General features: G+C 33.3%; 1 pseudogene; it reads left to right on the plus strand.

Moving 5' to 3' along the window:
• The window catches only part of LOC137627686 (irregular chiasm C-roughest protein-like), a 56,907-nt pseudogene that overhangs the window by 26,439 nt on the left and 15,468 nt on the right, over positions 1 to 15,000 (plus strand).

Here is a 15,000-nt window from a genome sequence, read left to right on the forward strand (position 1 = left end):
GGACTAAAAGTCACTGAGATATACAAAAATCAGTTTAACACAACACACTCTCTCTCTCTCTCTCTCTCTCTCTCTCTCTCTCTCATGTTCAATTTGACTTACATTTCCTTTGGAATGAAAGTTGATTCTTTCCCGCCTTTCAGCTGGTCACGTATTACCTGACAAGGGTCACCTCTCAAATTATTGTGAAGAAATATGCATTTCCAGATTTTTCGATTGAATTCCATTATTTTGGGTGATGTTCCCAGAGAAATTTCCCTTCGTATGCTGTCTCACACATCTGGATACTTGAGCCAATCAATTTATCAATCAATTATATATCCTTTGGTCTTTTCATTAACTACTGCAATGTAATTGTTCAGTGGCCACTTCCCTCTTGGTAAGGGTAGAGGAGACCTCTTTAGCTATGGTAAGCAGCTCTTCTAGGAGAAGGCACTCCGAAATCAACCATTGTTCTCTAGTCTTGGGTAGTGCCATAGCCTCTGGACCATGGTCCTCCACTGGCTTTCAGTGCTACTTCCCTCTTGGTAAGGGTAAAAGAGACTCTTTAGCTATGGCAAGAAGCTCTTCTAGGAGAACGACACTCCAAAATCAAACCACTATTCTCTAGTCTTGGGTAGTGCCATAGCCTCTGTACCATGGTCTTCCACTATCTTTCAGTGGCTACTTCCCTCTTGGTAAGGATAGAAGAGACTATTTAGCTATGGTAAGTAGCTCATCTAGGAGAAGGACATTACAAACCTTTATTTTCATGTCTGGGTAGTGCCATAGCCTCTGTACCATGGTCTTCCATGTCTTTCAGTGGCTACTTTCCTCTTTGTAAGGGTAGAAGAGACTCTTTAGCTATGGTAAGCAGCTCATCTAGGAGAAGGACACTACAAACCATTATTCTCATGTCTTGGGTAGTGCCATATCCTCTGTACCATGGCTTTCCACTGTCTTGGATTAAGTTCTCTGCTTGAGGGGTATACTAGGGCACGCTGTTCTATTTTATTTCTCTCTACTGTTTTTTATTCTTTTTAAGTAGGTATAGTTTATATGAATATGACAGATCTAATTTAATGTTGTTACTGTTCTTATATTTCATTTTGGATGTTTATTACGTCGCTTGTAGTTTTTTATTTCCTTGTTTCCTTTCCTCACTGGGCTATATCTCCATGTTGGAGTCCTTTGGCCTATAGCATCCTGCTTTTCCAACTAGGGTTATAGCTTAGTTTGTAATAATAATAATAATAATATAATAATAATAATATAATAATAATAATAATAATAATAATAATAGACACTTAATTTCTCAACGATCTTCATTCTTCCTTATATTTTGATGCTATGAAAAAAATGAAGAGAGAATGAAAACAAATTATAGGTTAAAACACAAGAAAAAATAATTTCAATCGGTATTTAAGCTTACGACTGGACAAGAGTGAGAAGTTCTTACCACTAGTAAATGTTAAAGATGTCTGGTTTCAGTTCCAGTCATCAGAATAGATACTCACCAGAACGTCAGCGTGGTAAGCCAAACCCTCATTGTAGTGCCCTACCACAGACGTGGTTTCCCCAGTATACAGCTTAAACTCGGGGTTCTAGGCTAGGATCGATCTGCTATCATGCAAATGCTAGGCGAACGCGTTACACTCTACTAGGCAGTGAGCATATTGTATTTAAAACAATTAACCGAAACACTTCATCAACTTCAAGAGGCATTAGCGCGTTCTAAGAATTGTTCTGATATCGTTAAAAAAATAATAAGTTCTAGATATAGCATTCTGGATGATATTAACATTACGGTAGGCTTAAACAACACACTGATTCTTACATACGGAATTAAATTTCTTATTTTCCTTACTATATTCACGTAAAGAAAAAACTGTGTAGGACCTGATAAGCCTCTTTAACAAAGTATTTATATTTCTATTATTTGCGTTCGTCTGTATATGCATTAATCTTTATGATACATGTTTTTTTCTTGTAGTTTTTAATAGTAACTTTACTAGAAGGGATCCAAGACATTATCCTCAACCGTGTTATTTATAAAATTTTCAGAGAGAGAGGAGAGAGATAAGGAGAGAGAGAGGAGAGAGAGAGAGAGAGGAGAGAGAGAGGAATGTATGTGTATGTTTATGCAATGCAAGAGAGAGAGAGAGAGAGATAGAGAGAGAGAGAGAGAGAGAGAGAGAGAATGTATGTGTATGTTTATGCAATGCAAGAGAGAGAGGAGAGAGAGAGAGAGAGAAAGAGAGCGAGAGAGAGAGAGAGAATGTGTGTATGTTTATGCTATGCGAAGAGAGAGAGAGAGAGAGAGAGAGAGAGAGAGATAGTTGGTTTATACAATGCAAAAGAGAGAGAGATGATGAGTATGTTATACTATGCAAAGGAGAAAGAGAGAAGAGAAAAAGAATATGTAGGTGTTTATGCTATGCAAGAGAGAGAGAGAGAGAGGAGAGAGAGAGAAGAGAGAGAGAGTTGGTTTATACAATGCAAGAGAGAGAGAGATGATGAGTATGTTTATACAATGCAAAGGAGAGAGAAGGAGAGAGAGTGAGAGAAAGAGAATGTGTTTGTGTTTATGCTCTGCAAGAGAGAGAGAGAGAGAGAGAGAGAGAGAGAGAGATAGTTGGTTTATACAATGCAAAAAGAAAGAGGATGATGAGTATGTTTATACTATGCAAAGGAGAAGAGAGAGAGAGAAAGAATATGTAGGTGTTTATGCTATGCAAGAGAGAGAGAGAGAGAGAGAGAGAGAGAGAATGTGTGTGTGTTTATGTAATGCATGTGAGAGAGATAGAGAGAGAATTTGTGTATGTATATGCAATACAAGAGAGAGGAGAGAGTGCAAGAAAGATAATGTGTATGAGTTTATGCTATGCAAGAGAGAGAGAGAGAGAGAGAGCGAGAGAGAGAGAGAATACTTGTGTGTGTTTATGTATGCAAGAGAGATAGAGAGAGAATTTGTGTATGTATAGCAATACAAAAGAGAGAGAGAGAGAGGAGAGAGAGAGGAGAGAGAGAGAGAGAGAGAGAGAGAATGTTCATGCATGCAAAAGTACTTACTAAACATAAACTATCTAACCAAGTATTTTCTTTTCCACCCAGCATGCATAAATTGGTCAGAATTCCATGAATAGATGATTTTATTTTGACATGTAAAGATGAATGTCAATGAGCTGATTGATTGATTGATTTGTAGTATTATGCAGGGTGACATGGAATATTATATTATATAATTATTATTATTATTATTATTATTATTGTTGTTGTTGTTGTTGTTGATATTATTATTATTATTATTATTATTATTATTATTATTATTATTATTATTATTAATCTTATATTATTAATAATTATTATATTGTTATTATTATTACTATTATTATAATTATTATTATTATTATTATTATTATTATTATTATTATTATTATTATCAGTGTGTAGTAGTAGTAGGAGAGTAGTAGTAGTAATAGTAGTAGTAGTAGTTGTTGTATTATTATTATTTATTAGTAGTAGTAGTAGTAGTAGTAGTAGTAGGATTATTATTATATTATATTATTAATTAACCTAAGCTAAAACCCTAGTTAGAAAGCCCAAGGCTCCACCAGGGAAATAGACCAGTGAGGAAAGGAAATAAAAAAGTAAATAACCACAAGTAATTAACCATATAAGATGAAAATTAAAAAATCTTTGGTACTTTACAAGCGTTTAAATTTTGGGACGAACGAGCAATTCCCATTAATGAAAAAAATAAAAAAACGAAAACCTCATTCTTCTAAAATTGAAAAGGTCTTTTATCATTAAAGAGCCTACCTAAGGGGATAATTCCAGGCCTATTTGGCTCTCATCTTAGGCCTGACTTTCAGTTGTAATTTCATGTTCGTCTTTATGAGGGGTTGTGAAATAACCTGATGGGAAATAAAAGACATTGATATAAATGAGTCTGGTAGTATGTCAAAAGGCATACAAGCTTATTGATTGTGTCTCACATAGACACGCCACACACACGCCCACAATATATAATATATATATACATATATATATATATATATATATACTGTATATATACTGTATATATATATAATATATATATACATATATATATGCATATATATAATGTATATATATATATATATATATATGTATATATACATATATATATATATATGTATCTATATACATATATATATATATATATATGTATATATAATATTATATATATATATATTTGTGTGTGTATACACACACACACACTATATATATATATATTATATCATTATTATTAGTATACAATATAGCAATAATTCAATCTATGTATAACTTTTATAAAGAAATTACTAACACATGTAATAAAAAAACTACCTACTCATGCCACGAAGTTCAGTTTTTCATGAATGTTCCATTCACTTAACATCTTAGTTCCAGACTGGGGAAAATTCAAGAAAAGAATATTAAGAGATAGAAACAAATAATCTCACCATATCTAACATAAATCCCAAAAATTTGTAATATACTTCAACATGAAATTCACATAAATTCTAATCGAGAAAAATTTAAATTAGAACATCAAATAACGGAGTTTCATCTCAATTTGAAAAGTCTTTTACCATTTCCCTAAATGAAATCTATGATTGTAAGGCCCAATGATATATATGGATTAAGATTAAAATTTAAAATTTTAGATTCCTAAACCATTGAGACTCAGCCGTAGACGGTAATATTTTACAACAAAATAAAAACAATTTAATTTCACAGAAATATTTCCCCAAATTCCGATTATTCTCTTCTCTCTCTCTCTCTCTTCTCTCTCTCTCTCTCATCCCCAGTGCCTGCTTAAGGCCTAAATTTTATATCCAATTCAATTCATCTCTCTCTCTCTCTCTCTCTCTCTCTCTCTCTCTCTCTCCCTGAGTTATAATTACAGGGGCCAAATTAGATTTGCCTTAGTCCAACAGAGCTAATTATTGCCGTCTTGAACTTACACTTGCTAGTTAAGGTGTTCAGTTGACTGAGAATAGTGATTACTGCATACAACTTGGAGGAGACAGGAGAAGGCAGAGAACTTGAATGGAGAATTACCAACACCAGAGGAGAGAGAGGAGAGAGAGAGAGAGAGAGAGAGACTGTGTGTTTCTATCACTGACAATCTTTTGGTACTTAGTTCTGAAATACTTGTCTTAAATATTCTTTTTTGATTGATCATTAATTCTCTTGTAGTTTATTCATTTCCTTGTTATCTTTTCCTCACTGGGCTATTTTTCTCTGTTGGTGCCCTTGAGCTTATAGCATCTTGCTTTTCCAACTATGGTTGTAGCTTAGCTTTTAATAATAATAATAATAATAATAATAATAATAATAATAATAATAATAATAATAATAGTGCCTTTTTTTCCTCCTCGACAGATGGACCATCCTTCCGTCAGCCCCAAGTGACCAGTACGGCGATGTAGGCAACAACGTGACCCTTGAGTGCCAGGTCGATGCCATGCCCGAGCCCACCATCGTATGGATCCGGCAGAAGTCGCAGACGGTGGTAGGCAAGGGGCCCGAACTCTATGTCACGATTGATAAGGACTCCGTTGGAAGTTACCTCTGCATTGCTAAAGTCAATGGCTTTCAGAGATATCGGCTACTGTTGGTATATTTCTAAAGGTACTTTTATAAGAATCCTATTTATATGTGTGTGTGAATGATCATTATGACGTTATTCATTTTTAATTCCTATTTTTAGTCGGTAAATCTATAGTGTAGAGTAAATGATTTATGATGTATTTTATTAGGATGTAGCATTTGTTTATTTGAGGCGAATAGCCAGCCCGTAAGGTGAGTTCCTCTCATGTATATATGTTTTGTATGTAAATTACGTAAGACTTTCGTCGTAGGAGTCTTTTCAAATACCGGGATTATCATACACATGAAGTGTAATGATAAGATAGGTGTACTTATCATGTAACGTAGAATTCTCTTTTTGCTGTGAGTAAATTGCAAGTAGGTTTTAAAGGTTTAAAGGTCGTTCATGATGGCAGAGGCAGGGACAGTGACCTTGCCTAGCCAAGCAGGATAATGCCCTAGACACTGACCATATATATTATATGATCAGCACTCAAGCCCCTCTCCATCCAAGCTATTACCAGGGAGGGCCACGTAAAGGCTGCTGATGCTTCAGCAGAATAGACCTATGGGCTCCCCCAATACTCCAAACCTTAGCTCACAGGATAGTAGGGTTGCAGACGCTAAAGGCACTAACGAGTCTGAGCGCGGCTCGAACTCCCGTCTGGCGAACACTAAGCAGAGACGTTACTAATCAGGTCACAACAACCTACATATTAAGAGGAATTTCTAGATTCATATCTGAATACATATGTGCGAGTACTTACACAAACACACTCATGCCTATCTATCTATCTACCTATTTATCTATCTTCATCCTTCGTGTGATGATGATGATGATGATGACTGACAGCATTGAATTACTCCTCCGGTCTAAAAGTAACTTTGAAAAGGTCAACGTCTTCGTGTGACTTGAATGTCCATTCCTGATGAAGTTGACAGAAGTTTGGGGTAGCCCTTATGGGTAAAAGAGGAGAGAAGCTCTCCACGATGTCAAGAACGATGTGTATAGGATTGCTTTAGAGATTCCTGACGATACTAAAGTCGTTAGCTTGTTTCTTTTCTTGGCTTTCTACATTAAAGTCACTGTAATGCAATTTTTTTTCCACCTTCGATGAATATTAATTATTATCAATTTCTTTGGTCAATTATCTGCTAGCGAATCTCTCCTAGATTTTCCGTGCTATTAGTGATTTTGTCAGTGTTCATTCAGACAACTAATTCCATAATAAGGGCTGTGGTGGCCAATGTGGTGAACGCCAGACTGGGGTTCAAGTCCTCGCTCAAATTTTTTCGTTCCTTTCATGTCTGTAACCATACCATCTTAGTGAGCTAAGGATAGAGATGTTTGTGGGAGCATATAGGTCTATCTGTTGAGTCATCAGCAGCCATTGCCTAGCCCTCCTTGGTCCTAGCTTGTGTGGAGAGGGGGCTAGACGCTGATCATATGTGTATGTGGTCAGTTTCTATGACATTGTCCTGCTCGATACGGCACTGTCACTATCCCTTTACACATGAATAGTATTTCAGATAGTAGAAAGCTTCAAACTTTTAAGGAAAGTGAACGAAAGTACAACTTCAGCCATATCTTTCTTCGATGGTTCAATCTGAGGTTCAAAAATATTTAAACAAGAAAACCAATAGAAAGCTTCATACCTTAAATAATACAGCTTTTATTGTAACTGAGTACAATACATAAGCTCTTTTAAATCCGAGCAGACAATAATTTAATGGTAGGGACATGTAACAAACAACACACACAAGAAGGAAAGAGAGGGTAAAAAAAATAAGAGTTTGGAGAGAGAGAGAGAGAGAGAGAGAGAGAGAGCGAGAGAGAGATCGTGGATTTTTCCTTTTAAGCAGAACCTCAATATGCATAAAAATATTTCTTACAATAGGTACAATTTGATACAATTATGTTATTGAATATCGCCAATTTCTTATTAGCCACTGCACTTATAACCCGATATATATGATAATCATCATCATCATCATCATCTCCTCCAAGGCCTAATGACTCTAAGGGTCTCAGACTTCGCCAGTCGTCTCAAACTGACTAATCCTATTATTGTATTAGTATTTTCTGCGGCTGTGATATATATATATATATATATATATTTATATATATATATATATATATATATATTCAAATAAGCCATATATATTTATGATACATTAATGTCTGGATTCTCTTAACGACCTCGGATCAGAGCCCCAGGCGAAATACACAAAGACAAGAGCTTGTGACCGGCCGGGAATTGAACCCTGCTCCGGCAAGCCTGTATACCACACACACACACACACACACACACATCATATATATATATATATATTTATATATATTTATATATATACTATATAATGTATGTATGCATATAGATAGATAGGCACTGCGCATCACAAATACATATTTACCTAATTTCCAAAAGGAATCCTATTCTCTCCCCCTGGAAGAGAAACAGGGTGGGGGTGGGGGGGGGGGGGAAAGAGCTACGAGAACTGCAGACCCACATTGTTGAAAATCGATTATGAGACGAAGGTTGTCAAGGAGAAACATCAAATGGTAAAGGTTCATTCCAAGAGAGAGAGAGTCGCAAGAAAACTGCTTTTCCTGAAGATAATTTGCAAATGGCCAGCTTAAATACATATATACCATCCGCGTAATCATTCCTAGGAGAGTGCTAATCCCAATAAATGGTCTTCTGGATACTAAGGCTCTAAAACTAATCTCCGTGAACGAACTCCTGTGCGCAGTTAAGGGGGGAGGGGAGAAGTCAAGTTTGTTGAAAGGGATTAGAAAAGCTAAATTGCTGTAGCGAGAATTCCGAGTAAATTTCTTTCTGGTTGTTCAACCTCGAACGGTCTCGACTTTCTTGTTCAACCTTGTTCAAAAGCTATCAAAATCTTTGCTAATCTTGAGAAGTTTGTGTGAACGCCGGCCTTTTCAAATTAAAAAGGTAAATAGATATACTTTGAAATCTTCCATGATGCATAAAATTTTCCGTTATGTATGAATCTTCCCAAATTTTCATTATTAACGTATGCTGAACAATATTTCCTGCTATACTCATTACGGTCTTTTAAAACATTGACAAAAGGGATGATGTAGATACCATAAGGTACTTTCAGAATTGTGAACTAAGGCCTTCCACATTTATGAAATATATAAATCACAAAATTATATAATCGACTATCTCATGAATTCTATGAAGGAAGATCAGCCAGTGATTTCCTTCTCCTATATAACTCCAATCGGGCTATACATTCTTTTCATGAAGGTTTGCAACAAATCATTATATTCAACGCAGCGAGAAAGGGCCGATAGGGAAAGACACCCCACTGTTGCCATATCTTCAGAAATCACCAGCCCGCCCTCCAACCCCTCCCTGGACTATGAGCGTGCGAGAGCCCCAGTCATTAGATGCTTTTAGGAGTGGAGAGAACATTTATACAGAAACCACGCCTTGAATTCCACCTTAATGGTGATGTGGAATGAAATTTAGAATGATTTTAGATACAATTCCGGATATACGCCATTTTATATAGAAACAAAGAGAGAGAGAGAGATAGAAAGACAGAGAAAGAGGGTAAGGGGGTGGACAAGGGTTGATGAAAGGTTAGCCAGTAATATGTGGAGATATTGTGTAAGTGGCCGGAATCCGTTTAATACCAGGTGACCTTCCCCTATCAGCTTTTTCTCACTGCGTTAAGTATAGTCTGTATTTGACCGCTAGTTTGGAAAAAAAGATATGGTTTCAATACTTATTGCATACTTATTAGTGTTATTTTTTACATCTAACTACTCCAGTTGTAGCTTGTGGCTTAACACTGTCCCTAATTTTCAGTCTATCTGGTTTATTTCAATAACTTCAAGAAATATTTCTATCTCTTGCTGCAACAATCCTCCCGAAGGTTTACTTTGTAAGGATCATACCATAGGTTAGGCTTCACTAGTTATTCCTCAAATTATCTTGATGTTCTTTTAATGTGTCTCTTATAATTTGAGCACCACTTCAAAAGTAGAGAAGTTTCTTTCTCCAGTTATTTCAGACCTTGGCTTTGGATCGATCGAGCATTTTGTTTTCATTGCTCTCTTCAGTTTTTAATTTTATTGATTTTATTTTGGGAGTTACTGAAAGCTTTGTTGTGCGTTGAACAGTTATCTCATTAAATCTATGTGATGTTACTTATGCAGGGATTGTATCCTTTCTCGTATGAATAACTTCTTCTTCTTCTTTGTCTACATCTTTTCCCACTTCTATGTGGGGTCGATGTTTCTAATCAGCTTTCTCCATCTACCTCTGTCCCACACCTCATCACCGGTTAATCCGTTTGATCGAAGGTCGTCCTTGATACAGTCCACCCACCTTCGCTTTGGTCTCCCTCTCCTTCTCGTTCCCTGTACCTCCATTACATAATATTTGGGGGAATATCTGCAAAAGCCGATCTTTTCAGAAACAGCAAGATTAAAGCTTTTAATCTAAAAGGCACCGTTGTTTTTTTACCTCTATTAATTCCACTTACATTTTCATGAAAATATTTATTTCATGACAGTATCCACGTAGGCTTTCACTATCAAAAGTTATTACCAATTTCCATGAACACAAAAATGAAAACTAACTAAGTATTTTGCTGCTGGAGCCTCTGGGATTATAGCATCATTCTTTTCCAACTAAAGTTGTAGCTTAGCAAGTAGTAATAATAATAATAATAATAATAATAATAATAATAATAATAATAATAATAATAATAATAATAATAATAATAATAGCAGGCTTGATCTTTGAAACCTTTCTTCTTCCTCTATTTCCTAAATCCTTTCTTTCTTGGAATCTTTGATTTTAATTTTGGCAGCTTGGTGCCCCTCTCGGCATGCCCAATATACCAAAAAACTATATACCTATAGAACAAATTAAAATTAAGTAGACAGATTGTTTTTAATCGTATTAAAATCAATAAATGTCCCCAAAAGTTGAGTAATATACTGCCAACCGTTCTGTAAATGACACCAAAGTCGTGCCTTATCCTCAGTGGGGAAAATATTAAATTCATTTTAATCTAAACCCGTATTACTGAAGCAATACCTACCGTATGGAAATCCCATCCAAAAACAGCCGCTGTGATTTAAATATCCAGTGGACCCAACATAAAGATTATTACTTTTGCAGTGGCGAGATGTAGCACTGATCCTGTAATATTAATCTGGTGTGTGGGATATTACCCACAAACGTATTACACGCAAGCCTTGTCTTTCCTCGTGGTGGATTATTTAATTGAATGTTGATTATACTTTTATATATATTTGTACATACATATATATACATATAATATATATATATATATATATATGTAATATATATATATATGTGTGTATATATATATATGTATATATATATATATATATATAAACATAAGTGTGTGTATGAATATATATATATATATATATACATACATATATATGTATATATATATATATATTATATGTGTATATATATATATATATACACATATATATATATATATATATACATATATATATAAATATATATATGTATATATATATATATATATATATTTATATATATTTATATATATGCATATATGTAAACATATTTATATATATATGTATATATATAAATGTATATATATATATATATATACTGTATATATATATATAAATATATATATATATATATATATATGATCAATTACCTCCAAACATGTATGAACTTACACGTTTGCAGAAATATCTTCCATTACACTTGACCTATAAAAGAAAAGTTTGAAAATTAGCAAAATTGAGAACCAACTCGGAACCACTTCAACATTTCATTTACCCTACAGGAGATATTATATCATTAATCAAAAGTTAGATTTTTGTACTTTCTTAGAGAAGACACCGGTGATTTTGAGAGTATTCACAAATATCTTATCAGTGCTTGAGGGTACTCTCGGGCACACTATTCTATCTTTTTTTTCTTCCTCTTCTTTTATTCAAGTTTTTGTAGTTGATATAAGATATTCATTTCAATGTTGTTACTGTTCTTAAAACATTTTATTCTATCTTATTTCTCTTCCTCTTGTTTTGTAAAATGTTTTGGAGTTCATGTAAAATATTTATTCTAATATTGTTACTGTTCTTAGAATATTTTAATTTTTCCTAGTTTCTTTTCGTCAATGGGCTATTTTCCCTGTGGGAGCCCATGGGCTTAGAGCATCCTGCTTTTCCAACTAGGGTTGTAGCTTAGCAAGTAATAATAATAATAATAATAATAATAATAATAATAATAATAATAATAATAATAATAATAATAATAATAATAATAATGATAATTTCTATCATTCGATGAGATTTAAACCAGAATGTCAGAACTGGTACATAACACTAATTACTCCCTTAGTAACAACCTTCCCATATACAACACTATCTAAATAATTTTAGTGCTATATACAATAGGTGTCCAGACCTGCCGCTCCACGTCAATCATTATTAATTAGTCAGGTGAGCTGTGCATATGCATGTTCATATGCGCAATTAGTTTGACGGTGTCTTGACACTGCATGTGATTTCAAGAATCATAATGTTTGTTTTTCTTGAATATTAGTATCTTTATCGATTCCCACCGGTATTGTCACTGTAGAAACATTCTGTGCACTGTTAAAAATTTGCATTAAAATCGGTGAAAATCCTGGAATAAATGTTGCCAGGTATTTCCCGTTTTAAAGACGGATATATTGACGTTAAGGAGTGGTATTACAGTTTTTTTTTCAAGTGTAGTGTTTGTTTTCGTGAAAATTAGTATCTTTATCGATCCACACCGTTATTGTAGAAACATTCTGTTTACTGTTAAAAATTTGCATTAAAAACGGTGAAAATCCTGGAATAAATGTTGCCAGGTATTTCCCGTTTTAAAGACGGATATATTGACGTTAAAGAGTGATATTACGGTCACCAATTCGTAAGAGATAATAACAAATTAGAGTAATAATTACGGTCGCCTGTATTTTACTGAAATACGGCTGAGCACAGTATATTTTTAATGAGTATATCCGATTAGATTTACAGTTTTTTTTTTTTTTTTTTAAGTACAGTGTTTGTTTTCGTCAAAATTAGTGTCTATATTGACTCCCACCGGTATTATTACTGTACAAAGATTTTTCGCATATGCACAGTGTGGTTCATTTGCATAACAAGAGCATTTCTCTACTTAACATTTTGATATTTTTAGATTGGGAGCTACATCTTCGTATCATGGCTTTTATAATGTGGATTCTAGGACCCCATCACCATATGTTACATTCAATAGATACTCTCAGACGTTTCTTGAAATTATTCTATTTCATTTTCTTCTGGTGGATATCATAATGGTATTTTCCACTCAATCCAATTCAAGTGGCTATCATAATGTGATCTTCCTATCTTGAACTTAATGTATTTCATTTACTTCACGTGGTTCTCCTTATTATTATTATTATTATTATCATTATTATTATTATTATTACTTGCTGAGCTACAACCCAAGTTGGGAAAGCAGGATGCTATAAGCCCAGGGGCCCCAACAGGGAAAATAGCCCACTGAGGAAAGGAGACTAGGAAAAATAATATATTTTAAGATCAGTAACATTGAAATAAATATTTCCTATATAAAATATAAAACTTTAACAATACAAGAGGAAGAGGAATTATATGGAAAAGTGTACCCTAGTGTACCCTCAAGCAAGCGAACTCTAACCCAAGACAGTGAAAGACCATGGTACAGAGGCTATGGCACTACCCTCGACTAGAGAAAAAGGGTTTGATTTTGGAGTGTCCTTCTCCTCATAATGGTATTTTTCTCTCTTGAACTCACTGCATTTCATTTACTTCAGGTGGATATCATAAAGGGCTCTTTATTCCATTGGATTATAATTTTATTTCATCTCAATGAGCTTAGTTCTTTCTTACATACATAGCTCTTCGAATCCTCATTTTCGTCTTGATCTAAAATCATTTTCCAAGATTATTATTATTATTATTATTATTATTATTATTATTATTATTATTATTATTATTATTATTATTATTATCATTATTATTATTAATGATATTATTATTATTATTATTATTATTATTATTATTATTATTATTAGCCAAGCTACAACCCTAGTTGGAAAAGTGCGGTAATACCTCAATGCCGACGGAATAGATGATTTTCATGAACAGAAATGTGTGGCTGTTAATTCAACAGATGTAAATATTTTTCTTTATTTCCGCATTAAGCAAAACAATATGAAAAATGGAAAATCATTAATCTCAATGTCAAAACAATAAGAAAACTGGAAAATCATTAATCTCAATGCCAAAACAACAAGAAAGATGGAAAATCATTAATCTCAATGTCAAAACAACAAGAAAACTGGAAAATCATTAATCTCAATGTCAAAACAACAAGAAAACTGGAAAATCATTAATCTCAATGTCAAAACAACAAGAAAACTGGAAAATCATTAATCTCAATGTCAAAACAACAAGAAAACTAGAAAATCATTAATCTCAATGTCAAAACAACAAGAAAGATGGAAAATCATCAATCTCAATGTCAAAACAACAAGAAAGATGGAAAATCATTAATCTCAATATCAAAACAACAAGAAAGATGGAAAATCATTAATCTCAATGTCTCCTATGTATATACTCTATTAAATATTATATAGAATCCAAATGACCCTCTTGCTTGAAGGTACAATGGGGGCACACTGTTCTATCTTATTTTCCCTCCTGATTTTTTTTCTTATAGTTTAAATATGAAAGCTTTATTTTAATATTGTTACTGTTCTTGAAATATTTTATTTTGATTATTTATTATTTCTTCTTGTCATATATTTGTTTCCTTGTTTCCCTCTCTCACTGGGCTTTTTTTCTTATTGGAGCCCTTGGGTTTATATCTTCTTGATTTTCTTACTAGGGTTGTAGCTTAGCTTTTGATAATAATAATAATAATAATAATAATAATAATAATAATAATAATAATAATAATAATAATAATAATAATAATAATAATAACAATAATAATAATAATAATAACAATAATAGTAAATTATAAAACCCTACTAATATCCATGTTCCACATGAAAAGATTGAAACTTAACATATACATCGAATTAAACACATTTATCATAAAAGTATACTACTGGAATGAAAACAAAAATGACAAATATCGTGAATACAAAGGGAGAAAAAATATATTAATATCTCTAAAAAATAATATAAAACTAATAAAAACCATATTCAACGAGGGTGCGCAGTTAACGACGTGCTTGTTTTTCTCATTGCTATTTGGATTCCATTTTGTAGTTATGGAATGTTCATGCCCAGAAAACTTTCAATTAATTAATCAGTCGTAATGTCCAGATATGAACATT

The sequence above is a fragment of the Palaemon carinicauda genome, chromosome 35, assembly GCF_036898095.1.
Source record: "Palaemon carinicauda isolate YSFRI2023 chromosome 35, ASM3689809v2, whole genome shotgun sequence".
Taxonomy (NCBI): Eukaryota; Metazoa; Arthropoda; class Malacostraca; order Decapoda; family Palaemonidae; genus Palaemon; species Palaemon carinicauda.